The following is a 17,741-nucleotide window of genomic DNA, read 5'->3' on the forward strand; positions in this document are numbered from 1 at the left end:
TTGAAAAAGTACCAAGCTTGTTTGAGAAAGATAACTGCAAAAGGAAGCCCATGCTATTGCACCAATTTGTTCCACCAAATAGAGGAAGTAGCAAAGCTAAACCCACTTTGCAAAGAATTTTTCCATTCCAAAAGATGACAAACTTGTTACTATGCTGACCAAATAGATTGTAAACGGAAGGATGCCCTTAGATGGAAGAAAGTAGCCATCCAAATCTTATCAATCCAGCCAACACCTTGCCATTTATTACTAACAACAACAAGAGAAATTCGATGATGAACCAGAATTTTCCAAGGTTCGTCACCATCCAGGACTCTAATGATCCATTTTTTAATAAACAAATACCTTGTGTCTTAGGATTTGGCTTGGATTTTACTTGTGAATATATTCCGTGATGCAACTTTATATTAATTTGCATCCCTTACACCAAATTCCATATGCTCATGGGTATAGTCAAATACCACTTTCCTCACATAATTTGGGTAAACCATAGAACAAATAGAAGTGTTCACTCAATTCATAGAAATACAGAGATGACTTGGTGAGCCCATTATACTCTTCAATCAATGATTCTATAAAGCACTCTAAAAGGTAAACATTGCTATATGCGTAGTCAAATTAAAATTTTAAAACACTATAAATATGAGGACTCGATCAAATATTTGCTACATGAATACAAGGTATAGTGAGAATATTCATGATTAGGATTACATTTTAGAGAGTTGTGACTTTGATCAAATAAGGATATGACTATTTTTGAGGAAGGTAAAATCAAGCATATAGTGTTCCTCAACTAAATTCGATGTTTTATTAGCCAAGAATGCACGTGGTATAAAAAATACAAGAAAATAACTACACTCATCTGAGTATAACATTTCAACAACCACCGCAATGTAACTAATCAAGTTTTTGTGCTTTTGTTTTGGAGTCTAATGTAAATTATGTTGGTGTTCTAACATTCATAGGAAAATCCACTTGAGTATAGTGACAACTTCAATGATGAACCCAACAATAGATTCAAGGAAGAAACTTTTGAAAAAAATTAAAATAATGAAATGTATTTTACCATGAAAGAAGACTATACAACGAAATATCAACAAGTTGAATCACTCCAACCATGTCAAATTTTGAGTTGGACATCAAGATCTATTGAGAAGTTAAATACTAAAATAAACACACTTGGATTTCAACATATCATTGTCCCATCAAGTGAAGAGGAGCAAGAGCACATTTCAACCAACAAGAGTGAAGATAATCACAAGAACCAAGCATCTTTTGACTCAGAAGACAACCCATTAGTCTTAAAATGCTTGTACGACTTTAATGATTGAATATTTGAATGTAAGCACCTTACTCAATTAGGAAACAATTTCTATATGCGATGAAGGAAAATGTACTTGTGTTGATTTGTTTGTGCCTATGTGGATGGTAAATCAGAAATATAATTAACCTATTACCATTGACTTGTATGAAATGTTGCAAGGAATTTTTATGTAAATTTATAAACTTAACAAACTAATTTTTTTTATTTTGAAGTTGACCTCACCATGATTATTCATTTGGATAATCTCAATGATAAGATAGAGAAAGTAACTAATGAGAGATCTCAATTGGAAAATATAAATTATTTGTCTTTATTTACTTTAAAATTGATGATAATGTTTTGATTAAGGTAAGTAGGGATCTTGAAAGGGTCCAGATCCTTGAACATTAAAAAAGGATCAACAAAAGATCTACAAAAAGAAAAACAACCAAAGTGGGGAATGTAACAAGTCTCACAAAGAGTGAAACCAGAGACTAGCAATCAACATTAGAACCAACAGAAGGACATGACTACAAGCAAGCAAAAAGTAGCAGAAGACTGTAATTGTTAAATTACATATTTTAAATTAATTATATATTTATGACTTGTGGATAATATATATATACAATTTAAATATATTTGTCAATCAATTTTTGAATTAAATTTTAAAAAATTCAATGTGAATTGTGTCAATTTTATAGGGAGGTGAAATGAAGAAGTCTAACCAGCAAAGAAGGCAATGCAACTAGCTACAAGTCAAGCATGTGAATTGTTTGACAATATGAAGAAATGTCATAAAGTTTGATGCAAGGCAACTAGCTACTCCATGAATTTTCTATCATTTTGATTGTGGATCACAAAGTGTGATCTGAAACATTGATGCAAAAAAAAATACACAATCTAAACAAAAAATAACAACAATAATTATGAAGAAATTCCATAAACCAAATTAGCAAGGAAGTCGCAACCCACATGGAATAAGGTGTATGAATTTGTTAATAACCTTGAATAAATTTGTTTTATGGGCAACAATAATAAGAAGTCGCAATCAATTTTGAAGACTAAATGATTGTTATTATTACAAAGATCATCTAAGAATTTATGAAACAAATTTGGTGAGGAAGTTGCCATGTGTAAATCTCGACTAATTGAGAATATGAAACACCATAATATATACTATTTAATACATAAGCTGATAAAAGGTGTTCACCATCTAGTAGGTTGCAACCAATAAAGAGAAAATGGGATGGCTGGGCATTGAAGGGGTATGCAATTGTTTGACAAAATATCTAAGAAGAATGTTCACTACATAACCTATGAGGTAAGAAAATATTTGACAAATCAAGGATAAATTTGTCCAAGTTGGCATAGTGATCAATAAATATGAGAATAGGACCTCTATTGATAGAAGCCCAACTAATTATTATAATGTCTATGCATAAGGATTTGGGGAAAAGCCTAAAATAAATAAAATATCCAAGCACTAAGGTCATTCCTTTGTTTGGTAAGATACTAAGGTCATTCCATGATGCAATTTTCTATAAGGTTTGCATCCATTGCACCAAATTTTATGCACTCATGGGCAGATTTGGAGACTGCATTTCTCATAAATACTTAAATACTTGCATCATTATTCATTTATAGATATGGACAAATCTGGTAGATTTTGAAATCATCAATTTTGAAATGAATGAAAATTATCCATTTATGATTTTGGATATTGCCTTTCCTACCACTTCCTTCTGACTAGATTGGAGAAGTGCATCAGACGAGTAAATTTAATATACATATAATACAAATATCATTATAAAATTATGATTAACCACTGTTATAATCAATTTTTTTTTTAATGATAAATTTTGGGTTTAAAATAAACAAATTCAGTGTAAGCAATCATATAAATTTTGATTTTAAAGAGGTATATTGTAGATTTTAATGATTTAAAATTAATATTTTCAGCTATTTAGGATAGGAAATGAGACAATTTTTAAATTTTTGGTAACACATTTTTATTGATTTTAAGTGATTTGTGGATTCAATTATGTATATATTTTTGCATCAATGTTTTGGATGATATTCGGTGTTCTATCATCATAATGTTTCTTCGAAGACTGTTCTCTTACATCTTGATATGAGACTGCTTATAAAGGCAAGGCTGTATGGATATGTGAGCACACAAGCATGACATATGGCTCAATAAGGAACAAGGATAGGTAGGAAATAGGTGTGGTAGGTAGGAGAAACAATATAATATTTCACATGAGGTGGATCACCCACCGAAGGTGGAATTATCACTCCACAATAAGTGGCTATGATAGAGTAATAACAAGATCACACCATAAAAGGTGGAAATCTCCTACAACACACTATCCCAATGTGGCACAAACACCCAAGTGTCTCATACCCAAACTACTATGAAATGCATTATCCTAAGTAAACTTAAGTAAGGTGTAATAATATCCATGATGACTAATTATTTACACCATCACCCCCCCCTTAAGTGCAATTTAGGGGAATGCACTTAAGTCTACAATGTAACTAAGCAATGCAAGATGGGTCTCGGCTATGAGGCCATGTTAGGTACCCATGTACAAATTCAAATACATGAAAACCAATGCAATGAAATATCTCACAAAGCGGGGAAAGAGAGAAAAACCCAATGGGAAAAAAACCTCCCTCAAAAGAGAGATGAAAGCTATACAAGAGAACTCTCATAGAAGTATGTGAGGAACAAAACCCCATGTGATGAAAAAGTCCCCCCATATGAGAGAAGAAGAGAAGCTAGGAAGCCCCCCCTGAATGTAGAATTTGCACCAATCATAGAAGCTTGATGATGTATGAAGAAACCACTCCACGAACGACGAACAAAATTCCTCCCCTTAGGAACAAACAAAACCAAAGGTGTATCCATGAAGTTTCCCAAGTCGTGAAGGGAAGATGTATGAAAAAAACTCATGATGAAAGGAATCTCGAAAAACTGCTCAAGTGTCCCCATGTCGATGTTGAAAGATACCCCCTCCAAAGGTGGTAAACTGCTCCACATTGTTGAAAAAGACACTTCAAGATCTAGTGGAGATAGGTGTAGAACATGTCCCAAAGACTCACATGTCTCCTCTAAGCATAAAGAGACCTCCTCCAACTCTTGTACATAAGAATCCACAATCATGTCAACCTTGAAAGAATGATCATGTAGAGAATGAATAAGAGGGTCAGAGTGTTCCCTTACAACAATCGAAGAAGGATCATCTTCATCAAAGAGAAGATGAATATCATCAATGATGTCTCCCAAATTTGCAATGTAGGATTCCACAAACAAACCTGCAATGTCTGTCAAGTACTCATCCCATGAATGTGAAGCTGGAAGACAATGAATATCCTGTTGCACTAAATCACATGAAGGCAAAACTGTCGCACTATCTGCATCATCAGGTGAAATAGGTGATGTGATATCAATAGGAGGAGATGAAATGCAAGGCTCAAGAACGGGGTTACATGTGAGAATGCCTAAGTTCAAGTACCCAAAGTTCTCCTCAAAATCTGAATCATCACAAGAAGTGTGATCATCATGTGTAGAATCATCATATGTGAAATCATCATCATCAACAAAATCTGAAAAGGAGTATAACCAAGATGCATGATCAACCACCTCGGTTGCAATGATAGCTCTAGTCTCCAAGTCTCTAATGAAAACTGACTCATGTGTAAACTCCACAATTCTCTTAGTTGTGCCATGTGTGATTTGATAGATAGAAAGGAGATTGTTTATCAAGTGGGGTACACACAACACATCATTGAAAGAGTTATCCCCAATGGAAATACATCCTTTCCCAATCAAATCCATGTATGTATGATTGCCTATCAAAATCTGCGGCATGGTTCAAGGCTCAAATGTAGAGAACATAGATTGTGAAGATGCCATATGATGAGAAGCCCCTAAATCTAGAAGTCATCTCCCTGAATCATGAATTGTAGTAGCATAGAGAGATTTTCCTTTTCTTGTCCCAAAAGAGTGAGTCTTACCACTTGTAAAAACCATGAATTCTTGGCATTTCCCTTTTGATTGTGTGGAAGTGGAAGTTGATGAATCATCCTTCTTGTAGACATTAGGTAATTCAATGTTATGTTTTTTTAGGATATGTGTGAGCTCATCAATCTTCTTAGAATGGCAACGACACTCCTCATGACCAAACTTTTTACAATAGGCACAAGTAGTTCTCTCCCTCTTTGGTGAATTGTCCCTCTTGGAAGAGGATGAATCTCCTTGTTGTGGAGAATGTGATGCTTTGTCCTTAGGCTTTGATTGCCATTTCTTCTTGTTTGAGTTGTCCTTTCCTTGATTTCCTTTGTTCCCTTGATTTGCCACTAATGCTTGAGACTTATAAGCCTTAAGGATGCCCATGCTTATCAACTTAGTTTTTTCTATCATCAACATTTCAGAGAAAGCATCAAATGTAGGAATTGTGTAACTTGAACCCATTGTCATTCTATGGGTTTGGAAACTAGAAACAAATGCTGCATATTCTTGTGGAAGTTTGCTAATCAAATTGAAGATCAATTGAGTATACTTCTTATAAATGCCACAATCCTTGAGTTGTTCCCTCAACTCTTTTACCTTAGTTACATAATCTTGTATAGTATCAAATTTCTTAGGATCCAACATGGTGATATCACTATCAATCTGATATCCCCTAATCTCATCAACTTGACCATACAAGTCTTGAAACTTTTGCCAAGCATCCTTGATTAGAGTACATTTCTCAATATGAAAAATGAGATCCTTTGATACATACTTTCTTAAGGTACCAATTGGCATGATATTTTTAGTGAGCCAATCCAAGTGACCAATAGGATCAGCCTTAGGATCAGCGGGAGCAACAATAGTTCCATCAATATAATGAGTTAGTCCTTTTTCCATAAGTTTACTCCATGTATAAATTTTCCAAGTAGCATAATTATGAGGAGTTAAGAGAGGAAACTTAGAAGAACCCATAGAAGCAAAAAGGAAGGAACACAAGAGCACAATAGACACACACACCCCCCCCCCCCCCCCCAAAATCAATCAATCAAAGTACCCCCCAAAAATGATGATTTTGACACTTTATATGTAGTGCGTGTATAATAGGCCACTTGCAAACAATGACAAGGTGGACTTCTGATTTTGTTTCACAACTGCCCCAATAGGCTGAGAACTACAATGCAAAAGACCATCAAGATAGATCTATGCAATACAAGTGCCAAATTGGCCAAAAAATACCATATGCTGAAAGTAAAATTTCTACCCAAAATTGTTGCAAACTAATAGCATATTATGAGAGTAGACATATGTGAGCACACAAGCATGATATGTGGCACAATAAGAAACAAGTGTAGGTAGGAAATAGGTGTGGTAGGTAGGAGAAATAATATAATATTCCACATGAGATGGATCACTCACCAAAGGTGGAATTATCATTTCACAATAAGTGGATATGATAGAGTAATAACAAGATCACACCATAAAAGGTGGAAATCTCCTACAACACACTATCCCAATGTGACACAAACACCCAAGTGTCTCATACCCAAACTATTATGAAATGCATTATCCTAAGTAAACTTAAGTAAGGAGTAATAATATCCATGATGAATAATTATTTACACCAACAATGGGTAATTGATTGTTCTTTGTAGGGTTGTTGGTCATTCTTTCTTTGTAATTTTTATTTATGATTAATAATTTTTTGCCCCTTTTGTGAAAAAAATGGTCATTTTTTTATGAGTATTTGATATTTTCACCAAATTTCTACATATGCATACAATTGATTACTTTCTCCCCTAATGTTGGAAAAAATACATATGAACACATCATGATTTGTAAAGACTTAATGGTACAAAATTAGATTGATGATGAGAATTTTGCTTGGCTTTTACTTGTGAATACATTCCATGATGCAAGTTTATATTGATTTGCATCCCTCACACCAAATTCAATACGCTCATGGATATAGTTGGAGACTACATTCCTCATATAATTTGGGTAAACCATAAAACAAAGGGAAGTGTTCATTAAATTTGTAACAATAAACAGACAACTTGGTGAGCCTGTTATACTCTTCAATCAATGATTCTATAAAACACTAAAAAAGGTAAACGTTGCTTTATGCCTAGTCAAATTAACATTTTAAAACACTATAATTTATAAGGACTCGATCCAATATTTGCTACATTAATACAAGTTATAGTGGGAATATTCATGATGAGGATTACATTATAGAGAAATATGACTTTGATCACATAAGGATGTGATTATTTTCAACGAAGGAAAAATCAAGCATATAGTGTTCCTCAACTAAATTCAATGTTTTATTAGCCAAGTATGTATGTACAATTAAAAATACAAGAAAATAACTACACTCATCTAAGTATAATATTTCAACAACCACCACAGTGTAACCAATCAAGTTTTTGTGTTTTCCTTTTGGTGTCTAATGTAAAATTGAGTTGGTGTTCCAATAGTTATAGGAAAATCCACTTGAGTATAGTGACAACTTTGATGTTGAATCCAACAATAGATTCAAGGAAGAAACTTTTGAAAACAATTAGGAGAATAAAATGGATTTTACCATGAAAGAAGACTTTCCAACAAAACTCGCCAAGTTAAATCACTCCAACCGTATCGAGTTTTGAGTTGGACATCTAAAGGTCTATTGAGAAGTTAATCACTAATGTGAAAACACTTGGATTTCAGCATACATCCCATAAAGTGAAGAGGAGAAAGAGCATGTCTCAACCAACATGAGTCAAGATAATCACAAGCACCAAGAATCCTTTGACATGGAAGATGAAACAACAATTGGTAGTACAAGTTATGGACAATAATCTCAAGGTATGTTATAATGAGTTTTGTTGCAATAATGGTGTAATAGTTGAAGTAGATGCTTGTATGACTTTAATGATTGAATATTTGAATGTAAGCACCTTACTCAATGAGGAAACAATTTCTTTATGCGGTGAAGGAAAATGTACTTGTACTGTTGATTTGTGTGTGCCTATGTGGGCGGTATTTATTAGAAATATAATTAACATATTATCATTGACTTATGTAGAATGTTACAAGGAATTTTTATGTAAATTATGTATAATGCTCTCTATTAAACAACTCTCTGATTTGTAATAAAATTTTCTTTTTCCAATATTTTTTTTTTATGTAAATTTATAAACTCAACAAACTAATTTTCTTTATTTTGAAGCTGATTTCACCATTATTCAATTGGACAATCTCAATGATAAGTTAAAGAAAACCACTGATGAGAGATCTCAATTAAAAATCTAAATTATTTGTCTTTATTTAGCTTTAAAATTTATGATAATGTTTTGATTCAAGGATCTTGAAAGGGCCCAGATCCTTGAACATTCAAAAAAGATCAGCAAAAGATACACACAAAGAAAAACAACCAAAGAGGGGAACATAACAAGTCTCATAAGAAGTGAGCCATAGACTAGCAATCAACAAAGTAGGAGAAGAATATGAATTGTTAAATTACATATTTTAAATTATTTATATATTTATGACTTGTGGATGAATATTAAAATATTAAATATATTTGTAGATTGATTGAAGAATTTAATTTTAAAAAATTCAAATTCAAATTTTCATAATTTTATAGAGAGGTGAAATGAAGAAGTCTAACCAATAAAGAAGACAAGGCAACTAGCTACAAGTCAAGCGTGTGAAATGTTTGACAATATGAAGATATGTCATAAACCTTGATGCAAGGCAACTAGCTACTCCATGAGTTTTCTATCATCTTGATGATGGATCACATAATGTGATACAAAAGGTCGATGCAAAAAAATTACACACGATCTAAACCAAAAACAACAACAATAAATATGAAGAAATATCATAAACCAAATTAACAAGGAGGTCACAACCCAACATGGGATATGGTGTGTAAATTTATTAATAACCTACCTCAAATAAATTTGTTTCATGATAGAAAGTCACGACCAATTTTGAAGACTAAATGATTGTCAATATAATAAAAGATCATATAAGAATATAACAAGTTTTGGAATAAGTTGGTGAGAAAGTTGCCATGTGTAAATCTCCTTAGATGAGAATATGAAACACCATAATATATACTATTTGATACATTAGAAAATAAAAGGTGTACACTACAGTAGGTTGCAATCAATATAGAGAATATGAGATGGCTAAACATTGAAGGGTTATGCAATTGTTTGAAAAAACATGAATAATGTTGTCCAACTCCTTAACATAATGATCAATAATAAATATGAAATTATGATCTTTATTGTAGAACAACAAACTATTTAATATAATATCTTTGCATAAATATTTAGAGAAATGACTAAAATAAATGAAATATTCAAACACTAAAGTCATTCCTATGAAATAAATGAAATATTCCAGCACTAAAGTCATTCCTATGAAATAAATGAAATATTCAAGCACTAAGATCATTCCTATGTTTGGTAAGACACTTAGAAAAATGGTAATCTCATAAACTTGTAACTAGGTAGTGCTATTATTGTGTGTTGGTATTCATTTTTTATCTAATGTCTCTGTATCAAGGATTTGGAGAAAATAGTAAATAAGTTTGTTTCTATGTTTGGTATTATAGTCAGTAAAATGATAACATTATAGTTTTATGTTGGTGTAAATCTTTGTTGAATAAAATTTTAAATCAGATGGAGGTTGTAGCCAATCTAAAGAAAATACCTAGAGTTTCATCCATTGTGAATGTGCTAGTAAGATCTAAATGTAGTCTATGAAAGAAAATAATTTATATGAAGATTAAAGATAGTGATGTGATTGGAATATCTATAGAAAAATATTCTAGGTGAAATAGAACCTTGAAATTGACTTTAGGAAGAAGAGTAAATGTAGATGGCCTATCAATCGGCTTGGATCAAATTTATTTAACATTTGAAGCAACATTGATGATGGTACTAGAAAATCTATAAGACTTGATAAAGAAGTTTCAAAGATTGGAAGAACTTAAAGCAAAGTAAGATTAAAATTGGTGAAAGACCATCAAGAACAATGTTGCATCCATTGCTATTATACATGGTTTTGCTACAAGTGATAAGGGAATCAAAGAAGATCAAAGAGAAAATTGTAAATTTAAAATGTGCAAATATATGTTTTCAAAATAAATTGGAACGTAAGTATTAAAAGTGAACGAACAACCATGACTCTTTACATTTTTCTTATTTTATGATATTTTTGAAAGAAAAAAAGCTGATATGCCCATCCAAAATTATTATAAATACTTGCATAATTACTCATTTATAGATATGGGAAAATTCAGTGAAATTTTAAATCATTGAAATAAATGACAATTATCCATTTTTTTTCTATTTTTCCAATACTTTAGTTTTATTTAATATGGTTTCCCCACTATTCTTTCCACTTTCCTTATTCACTTAGTTCAAGGAATGTTGATGAAATCTTGACAACATGTTTATACCACTAATGGAGGGCCTTGTGTGGTTGACTGAATATGTTTGTGCTAGTTTCAATTCATTAATTTTCATGCATATCACCATTCTTTGAAGATACGCCATCTCATGTTTAATAGTGATTAATTTACATCAAGTTCATCCATTCACCGAACAATGGGAGAGAAGACTAAATATATCTATCCATTTTCTTCTCCCTCCCTTTTTCATTTTTCTACTTTAATATTAAATTCATTTAATCTTAGTTTGAATGATGAGTTTCAATTATGTAGGATGATAGATTGAATTATTTTCTTGATTCTTGATTGCATAATCTTTTACAAATTAAAGTGCAAATATATACAATACAAATATCACTATAAAATTATGATTAACCACGGTTATAATCTCTTTTTGATAAGTTTTGAGTTTAAAATGAACAAATTAAGTGTAAGAAATCATATAAATTTTGACTTTAAAGAGGTATATTGTAATGATTTAAAATTATATTTAGGATAGGAAATGAGACAATTTTTCTAATTTTTGATAATATATTTTTTGTGATTGTAAGTGATTTCTGAATTCAATTGTGTGTAAATTTTTGCATCAACGTTTTGGATGATATTCTGCAATCCATCATCGGGATGTTTCTCCTAGAGCTATTCTCTTACATCATGATGATGGATCACAAAGTGTAATCCGAAACATTGATGCAAAAATTTATACACAAGTAATCCAGAAATCACTTACAATCAATATCATGGACTATAGAAATGCAATTAGTTTAACACATTTTCATGTTTTTAATCAATGGGTTATAGACCACAATTAATTTAATGAATTTTAATGAACAACTTATTAAGTTTTATCTACATAAATTTTGATTTTAATCAATAAATTACCTCCAAAGTTTGAAATTAATTTTAGAAATACTTAATTATGGTAATCAATTTGAAGGAATTCGAGTTAAAGTGAACTAGCTAAACTATGAACATTTACACAACCAATTAATGATGAATTTCATTAAGTAAACATTTGTTTTCATGAATAATTCCTATTTACTTTATAAAGCTCCTTGAGAATAGACTTGCCAAAGCACTCTCTAATTAAGGGATTTTGGTGAACCTCTTAACCAATTTGTGAAAGACTCTTGACCACTTTTCAAGAAGGGAAAGCTTTGTCATTCCACCTTGCATGCTTCATCCTGCATAACTATGTTGGTGTCTCAAGAACCACAACAACAAAAATGGCTATAGAAGGAGGGTACCAAGAGTTTTTAAGATAGTTCAATTTTCTATTTTAAATGCCTAATCTACCATTTTCAATTGATAAATTCATCATTCTTTTGAAAGCCAAAAAAATCTTATGAAATCTTCAAAAAAAAAAATAGTAAAACACGGACACACTATTTTTTGTTTTAAATTTGATTGTAAATTAAAAACAAATTCATGAATTTTAAAAATAAAATTAGGTGATGGTATAATGACAATGGTCATCCTTTTATGATTATAAGATTGTTCAACAATTGGGCCCAGTAGATGTTTGCAAATGGAAAGACCCACAAAAATGGCCACCTGGAGGGTCAAAGAGAGCTCAACAAGAGTTTGTGGAGATTTTTCATAGTAGGGAGTGCAATTCCCTTACAAGGTTGGATATCTTGGCATGGGATGAGGGTCCGACTGGAAATCACTATTAGCATTATGTTATATGTTGTCATTGATGTCAGATCCTATGGTCCAGATTAGGTCTGAATGTGGTATACTAAGCAGTTTTGGAAGATAGGTATGTATGTGATGTTGGGCATTTCGAGATTTATTGGATGTCTTGTCTTTTCAGAAGATGTGTTGCTGATATTACTCAGTGCTATCTTTGGGTCTGGCTTGATCCGAAAGTTGAAGTTTTTTGTTGTAAAAATTGAGGCGTGTGATAATGTTTTGGGTCTATCTTTGGCAATGGATGTAGTGTGTTGATGTGTTCGATTCAAGGAATGTTGTGATGTGTTCTACTTCTCATTCATTCCCACGACTGGAATATTTAGTAGTGATCTATTTTAGATCTTTGTCTTGGCCGACTTAGAGGATTATGTTTTTCTAGAGACAATGTATGTATGTGATTGATCTGGATGAGTTAGTGTGACATTTTTGTGAATGAATAATTGTGCAGAAGATATGCGAGATTGAAAGAATCCAGTTGTTGTGAGAAGTTGTGTTGTGGATAGTTACTGGAAGCAGTCCTGACAGTGCAAACTTTGTTTCAGTGGTAGATTTTGCTTTCTATCTTTCTTTCTTTGGGAGTGAGCCTTTTTGGGTAGTAAACCTTCCTACAATGAGCATCTTGGCAGTGAGCCATCCTTTATAAAAAATCACCTTAAACGGTGTTTCTATATTGAGAATTAGCATTCTCCGTGGTTTTTCCCTTATTGGGTTTTTCAAGTAAATTTTGGTGTTCTTTATGTTCGATCTCTTATGTGCATATGGTTGCATGCTTTATCTATTTTGATTAATTTTGCTAGTTATTCTGGATCTGTGAATAAAGTTTAAAGAAGATTTTAATTGTCAACTGCTTCACCCCCCCCCTTCTCAGTTTCCCGAATAAACAAGTACTTGGTAGCTTTGGGGTACTCGGAGCTTGATAGGTAGATGTTTGGGAGAGTAGGGGCTCCATGGTGGAAACAGGTGTGGAACAATTTTCTTGGTCCAAATGCAATTATTTCTTATCATTGGTTGTTCAAACACTAGTACATTTGGGGCTCATTTCTGAAGGCCTATCATCGAAATTTTGATTATTTTTCGTCGAACTGCCGACAAACAAACCCGTCAAAAACTTGTCATCAGACATTTCGACGGTGCTAGCTCACGTCGGAATTCCGACGACTTCTGACAGTGGCCAAGACCACTCATCCGGCGAGAGAAGGTTGTCAAGTGTAGAGCATCCTTGTCAGATTGATGTTGGAATTTCGACACCTACAAGGAACTTGCATCGACGAGGATTACGATGAGTGTTCCACAATAGAGTGTCATCAGACATACAACATCCTCGTCGGATGTTCCTGATTAGCATTGGAATTTCGATGCCAATTAGGAACTATGAAACGACGAGGATGTTGTATGTCCGATGGTTTGGTCATTGGTGTAAATTTTGGCATACGTCAGAATTCCGACGGTGATTTAATTTAAAAAAAATAAAATAATACGCATGCCAATTATAATGGTGTTTGTTGGTTCCCTTTTAGCATGTCCTACTAGATGGACCCAAGTAGTTCAATTTCAAGTATACTGGGATGATTTCAATGCCATTTGGAATCCCACATGAAGCCACATTGATATTTTATCCATTAATGGTATTCATAATGCCAAGGGTGGTAGGTTGAGAGGGATAATAAAAAATGACAGGAATGCAATTTGAAGGTAGGGGTTGGCAAAAGGGATCGATGATGACATGTACAACTCTAAAGTACCAATGAAGAGATGAGTGAGAGAAGTAAAATTAAGAAGAGAGTCATTTTGGGAAGGTTAACTTTGTCACTCTAATTTCTTACACAAACTCATGAGATTTGCTATGCTTTCATACTTTGACCTTTAAGGGACTTAGACCAAAACTTGGAAGATAAAGGGGAAGGATCTACATGAAAATTAATATCAATGAAAGTTTCAAAGTAAGTTCATGCATTTCAATCCATGACATGAGTTACATGAAAAGGGGACATGACAAGTCTAACCTAACCAATTTATCTTTCCCTCGAGCAATTCAAAGCTTGGATATTCAAGAAAGTGTGGGCCTTCTCATGTTGCATCCTTAGTAATAATATTATTCCATCTAATCAAGTACTTGGTTATGATTTTTCTCTTGAATTTCCTTTTTTTGGTCTCTATGATTGTCTTAGAGACCAAGATGAGAAGGTATCTTTGAGGAAGGTTCAATATGTTTTCCCAATGCCCTCTTCAATTAGAATATATAAAACACATTATGCATTTTAATTTCATCTAGTAATTACAACTCATACGCTACCTCAACTACCTAATTTTGGACCTTATATGGCCTCTAAAAGTGAGGACCGAGTTTTTCATATTTGATTGCCTTTATGAAAGCCTGCTTGCAAGGCTACAATGAAAAAAATACCAACTCTCCTATTTCAAATGTTTCATCCATATGATGGCAATCAACACACATATTTTTGTTGATTTTATGGTTGTTGGAGATTATTTTTGAGTGACTTTGAAATGTATTAGCCTTGTAGGATCAAGTCACTTTCTCCTTGGAACCTATTATCAAAATAAAAGGGGTCAACAAAATTTTTAATCTTCATACCCATATAATATCATGAAGGGGTTCAACTCAATGACAATATGATGAGTTGTATTATAGTGGTACTTCCCCAATGGGAGCCATTTTATCCGTGCATTTTTATAGTCCATCACATAGTTTTTTATTGCATTCCACCCATTTATTTACTATCTTAATTTGTTCATCCATTTGAAGGTAATTGTTAGTGTTGGGCGTGAATTTTGTTCCCACCAAACAAAAGAGCCTTTTCTATATGCTCAAGGATTAAGTATGTATGTCACTCATAATTCTCTTAGGTGGTCCATGAAGCATAAACACTTCCTTGAAGAACACTTTAGCAACCTATGGTGCCTTTTAATTCAAAGAAATGATAAAGAGGTGTACATAATAAATGGGTTTTTCTACAACCATGTATATACAATCCTTGACTTGGACCTTGAGGAGTCCTACAATGAGTTCCTTGAGGCACTCGCCCATTTTTCTTAATAATTGGCAAGGTATGAAACAATCTTATTGGAAATGACTACTTTATTTTGTTTCATTTGCAAATAAAAAAATACTTGACCTATTAGAGGATGTCACCTTGGAGTCCCTTCCAAGTGCACCTATCTTTGATTTTTTTATCAGTTTTAAAATACTACTAGTGGCTCACAAAAAGAAAGTAATGGATTACGCTTAGAAATTTTGTCTTAATCTTAGATTCCTATAATATTGTCCTTTAGAGCATGAGGTCATTGGATATTAAGTACTTTTAATCTGTTATTTCACTTCTAGAACGTGAATATTTAATGTATTCTTTGTGTATTATGTGTCACATTAGTCTTCCAATTTGAGGAGATGTCAGACATTAAGTTCAAGGTTACTCTCATAGATAAAGAATTAACAACACTATTTACTTTTCCCTTCACATACTTCAGATCAAAATCAAATGCTTGAAGTTTAGTTTATGATTTTTTGTTCTTTCTCATTCAAATATTTTTGGTTGAGGAAATATTTCAATATTTCATGGTCCATCTTGACCTTGAAATTTGACAATATTTGCATGAGGGCCAAAATATCTTTATCATAGATTGAGAATCTCCTTTTTGCCTACTTTGATTTATAACTTTAAAAGGCAATGGGGTGCTTCAGCATGAGTGTGACTTTGATTCCCTCTCCAAAATAATTAAATTCCAAAATAAATGGAAGAAAAATTTAGTAATAGCTAATAGAGGACATGACCTCATTACCACCTTTAGCTTGTCAAAATTCTATTGTTTCACTTTCATCCACTCGTAGGCTCCTTCCTATGTTAGGATGGTTAAGGGGGTGGCTAGCTATGAAAAAACTCTAAAAAATATTTTGTAGTAACTCTATAGGCCAAGGGGTAGAGGCAAACCCACAACCCACAACCACCTTGATCTTTTCCCATTCTACTTGCACTCCCTTTACACTGATGATGTGCTCTAAATATGTAATTTATGCCATGGAAACTCCATATTTAGAATCTTTATAAAAAACAATCTAGGAATCCAAAAACCCCAACACTTCATATATGTACCTTAGGTGCACTTTCAATGTCTCACTGTAAATGATAATGTCATCAAAGAAAATGTGGACAAATTTCCTCAAATATTTTACAATCCATATATACAAGAGTAGAATGTTGTAGGCACATTTTTCAAGCAAAATAAAATGATAAATATTCATAGTGCATATAGTTGCATCTAAAGTTGTCTTATATATATCCTCCTCTCAAATATGGGTTTGATGGTGACCCAATTCAAGGACTATTTTTTTAAAAATAGATTACTCCATGGAATTTGTTTATTAGCTTATCAATCCTAGGAATTAGGTACCAATTTATTATTGTAGATACCTATTTAGTATTGTGTATTTAATGCACACTCTCATTGTGTCGTGCTTCTTTCTTACCAAGACGACCAAGGAAGAAAAAGGGCTAAATCTAGGTTGAACGTACCCTATTTCTAATAACTCCTTTATTGTGTTTTTCAGTGCTTTCCTTTTGTTATTTGAGATGAAGATAAGAGGTAGTGATAATACTCACAAAGTAAAATACATCCAAAACCACACATTCTTATTATCCCTCTTTCACTCATTGGAATATGCTCACATAGACCTCTCCAAAATGTATGAATCCAAACCCCATGTCTTCTAACACTCCAACGCCATAAGACCTTCCACTAGTCAATCACCCTAGTACATGCTCAATTAGGACTTCCAATCCCCATTCAAATTATACAATGAATAAACCAACACATATACTTCATAGGCATTCCTAGAAGGATTCTCAACATACAAAAAAGGGGTCTCTACTCCACCAACCAACCAAAGTACAAAGGAAGTCTTACTGTTACACCGTTGTCCTTTTGTGTCAGTCATGTAGGTTTGGGACAATCATGAACATGGCCTTCCTCCCCTCTCCTCGGTGCCTCCAAAAGGCTTCTAGGACTTTATAGGGTCCACGTACTAACCTTCCCAAAACTCCAATCACTAAACTTCCCATCACACCCTATTTGGCAAACAAGAAATTGTTGTATCACTGGTTTTGCTAAGATAGTCACAGTCACTGTTAACTTAGGATAGCCAAAGGTTTGCTTAGTTACTGGTTCTTCAACTTGGTGACCCTTTCTCTTGTCAATGGATCCCTCACACATTCCTCTTTCCCTTCACTAGACTCCCAAAGAACCATTGATGCATTCACACC

The sequence above is a fragment of the Cryptomeria japonica genome, chromosome 3, assembly GCF_030272615.1.
Source record: "Cryptomeria japonica chromosome 3, Sugi_1.0, whole genome shotgun sequence".
Lineage (NCBI taxonomy): Eukaryota > Viridiplantae > Streptophyta > Pinopsida > Cupressales > Cupressaceae > Cryptomeria > Cryptomeria japonica.